The sequence below is a fragment of the Hemicordylus capensis genome, chromosome 2 (assembly GCF_027244095.1).
Source record: "Hemicordylus capensis ecotype Gifberg chromosome 2, rHemCap1.1.pri, whole genome shotgun sequence".
Lineage (NCBI taxonomy): Eukaryota > Metazoa > Chordata > Lepidosauria > Squamata > Cordylidae > Hemicordylus > Hemicordylus capensis.
In genome coordinates, this window is record NC_069658.1 from 377,942,551 (window position 1) to 377,946,045 (window position 3,495).

Sequence of the window (3,495 nt, forward strand, 5' to 3'; positions counted from 1 at the left end):
CACCCCAATTTCAGGGGGATTGGGCAAAATCCTGATTTTTGGTGAATTTTTAAAGTTTTAGTGACTTTGGGGCAGTTTGGGGGCATAGCATGGGATTTGGGCAAAAGGAGTGGGGTAGGGTGGTAGTGCCTAATGGGTGCAGGCTACCACCCCAATTTCAGGGGGATTGGGTAAAGGGCTGATTTTTGGTAAATTTCTGAAATTTTCATGTCTTTGGGGCAGATTGGGGCATATTGGGGCAGAAAGTGGGGCCTGGGGCAGAATAGTGGGGTGGGGTGGTAGTGCCTCATGGGTGGAGGCTACCACCCCAATTTCAGGGGGTTTGGACAAAGGGGTGATTTTTTGAGAATTTTTGAAGTTTTGGTGACTTTGGGGCAGTTTGGGGGCAGAAAGTGGATCTGCCCCAAAGGAGTGGGCTGGGCTGGTAGATAGTGCCTAATGGCTGGAGGCTACCACCCATGCCCAATTTAAGAGTGATTGGGCAGAGGGGGGAATTTTGGTGAATTTATTTTTATGAGGTTTGTCTTCATAAGGTGAAGTGTGCTAAATTGATTACTTCCTCATATTATTCATAGTAAAGGAAAGTGTGAAAAAGTGAAAGTGGGGTCATGAGAGTTGTTTAATTGAAAAAAATCTCATTTGCTATGATAGAATGAGAATTCACACCTCAGAAAAAACTTCTAAGGTGTGAATTCTCATTCTATCATAGCAAATGAGATTTTTTTCAATTAAACAGCTCTCATGACCCCACTTTCACTTTTTCACACTTTCCTTTACTATGAATAATATGAGGAAGTAATCAATTTAGCACACTTCACCTTATGAAGACAAACCTCATAAAAATAAATTCACCAAAATTCACCCCCTGCCCAATCACTCTTAAATTGGGCATGGGTGGTAGCCTCCACCCATTAGACACTATCTACCAGCCCACCCCACTCCTTTGGGGCAGATCCACTTTCTGCCCCCAATCTGCCCCAAAGACACCCAAACTTCAAAAATTCTCAAAAAATCAGCCCTCTGCCCAATCCCCCTGAAATTGTGGTGGTAGCCTCCACCCATGAGGCACTACCACCCCACCCCACTATTTTGGGGCAAATCCACTTTCTGCCCCCAAACTGCCCCAAAGTCACTAAAACTTCAAAAATTCTCAAAAAATCACCCCTTTGTCCAAACCCCCTGAAATTGGGGTGGTAGCCTCCACCCATGAGGCACTACCACCCCACCCCACTATTCTGCCCCAGGCCCCACTTTTTGCCCCAATATGCCCCAATCTGCCCCAAAGACATGAAAATTTCAGAAATTTACCAAAAATCAGCCCTTTGCCCAATCCCCCTGAAATTGGGGTGGTAGCCTGCACCCATTAGGCACTATCACCCCACCCCATTCCTTTTGCCCAGATCCCATGCTATGCCCCCGAACTGCCCCAAAGTCACTAAAACTTTTAAAAATCGCCAAAAATCAGCCATGAACCGAATCACCCGAATTTTTCAGCTCCGAAATTCGGGTGATTCGGCTCGTGCCTGAAAAATATCGGTGGACATTGGGGGTGATTCGGTTCAGCCCCGAATCACCCGAAATTGTTCATTTCGGGCACAGATCGTTCTGTGCCCGAAATTTTTTGCACATCCCTAGTCCAGATATATATTGGCTGGTCCGTCCTCATTAAACCCTGAAGTGGCTACCACAAAGGGCAGATCTGGGGGTCACCTCCTCTAGCAAAGAACCACTGGCTATTTCTGCTGGGTCCCAGAGAAATAGCCAGATTCTGCCCACAGAAGTCACACTCAAAGATGTTTTTTACTTGGATGATGGGGTTCCTACCTTCGACTTACAACTCCCCTAAGCTTGATTGCTGGTGCCTGCTGTTGATTGCCCAAGCAGACGCTGTCATCCATCCCTCTTGCCTTGAAGCATGGAGCCCAGCTGTGCCATTTATCACACCAGCAATTGCCTGGTGTTAGAGCTGTTAGAAGCCTGCCCTGTTATTTTTGTTGGAGCTCAAGAGGTAGAAGGTGACAGAGATGCAGTCCCTGTATGGTCATATGATCATAGAGAACCCCCCACCCCACCCCCTCTGAATGTCCTGAAACTGAAACAAAACTGAAATAAAGCTGACTGGTGATACTACATACTGCAACAAGCAGATAAGAAGCTGCAGGAAAATGAAAATGAACGAGCTGCAGGAAAATGAAAAAGAAGAGATGACCAGAATACCTGTATTCTGGTATGTTCCATAAATCTGGTATTAATCTAATCCACAGTGCACGACTGGCTCACACTGAGTCTGCTATGCAGTGCAGCTCGGGACAAGCGATGTGTCATCCAGAAACCTCTCCTAGACACATGAGAGTTTGGTGGATGGTGCCATGGAGTCTACTGACATCAGCAACAAATTCTGTTCAAGTGTCCATTGCCCCACAATGGCCCGGCAAAAGTGGAATTCACCCCAGCAGGCTGAGTTCATGGAAGAAACCATAAGCGTTTCTACCCAGAAAGTTGCCACAAGAATTTCAATAGGAACCTATATAATAGTTAGTAATATGAATACATATGTCAGGAATGCCCTGTTGGTCATAGAGTAGCAGGGTCTAAGAATCAGAGTATTGTCATGAAACTCAGTGTTAATCTTTGTCACTCAACTACAATTTTGCTTTCTTCACATCATTCTGAGTTAAATGGCAAAGTTTTTTTGGTACTAGAGAGTAGTGGCCAAGTATTATATTCATATATGAAGCTGCCTGAACTAGACCACTGGTCCCTCCAGAGCGCAATGTTTAATCTGAGACGCTTGTCAGCCCTGAGATCCTTTCATAACACAAAGTAAGAACATAAGGAGGAACCTACTGAAACATACCAAAAGCCTATTTTAGGGCTATCTTAGGATGATCCATGGAGTGGATGGAGCAAGTTCCTATTCTAGTCCCAAAAATCTATTTACTATATAGTCCTCAGCAGAGGACCTATCAGATATTAAACTGATAAGAACAGATACTGTACTATACTTGATCTTATCAGTTTAATATCTGTTACATTCTCTATTCGACGACTAAATATTAAATTGATTTTGGGACTGGGAGATGGAATAGGAGCTTGCTGCATACACTCATGCATCAACTGAAAATAGCCCTAAGACAGGGCCCACCAGATGTCTCCAGGAACCCACAAGCAGAACATAAGAACATAAGAACAGCCCTGCTGGATCAGGCCCAAGGCCCATCTAGTCCAGCATCCCATTTCGCACAGTGGCCCACCAGCTTTTTGGAAGTCCAGGTATACTATGTCAACTGGATCACCTTGATCTACACACTTGTTGACACTATCAAAGAAGCCCAAAAGGTTGGTCAGGCAAGATTTACCTTTGCGGAAGCCATGCTGGCTCACTCCCAACAGGGCCTGTTCTTCTATGGGCTTTACAATTTTATCCTTGAGGATGCTTTCCATCAATTTGCCTGGAACGGATGTTAAGCTAACCAGCCTGTAATTTCCCGGATC

At 45.0% G+C, this 3,495-nt stretch overlaps 1 non-coding gene across 1 annotated transcript; it reads right to left on the bottom strand.

Moving 5' to 3' along the window:
• Positions 1–2,841: 2,841 nt before the first annotated feature.
• LOC128348354 (U2 spliceosomal RNA) lies at positions 2,842–3,030 on the bottom strand. Its single transcript, XR_008318098.1, has one exon. It is a non-coding gene; the product is annotated as a U2 spliceosomal RNA (small nuclear RNA).
• Positions 3,031–3,495: the final 465 nt, after the last annotated feature.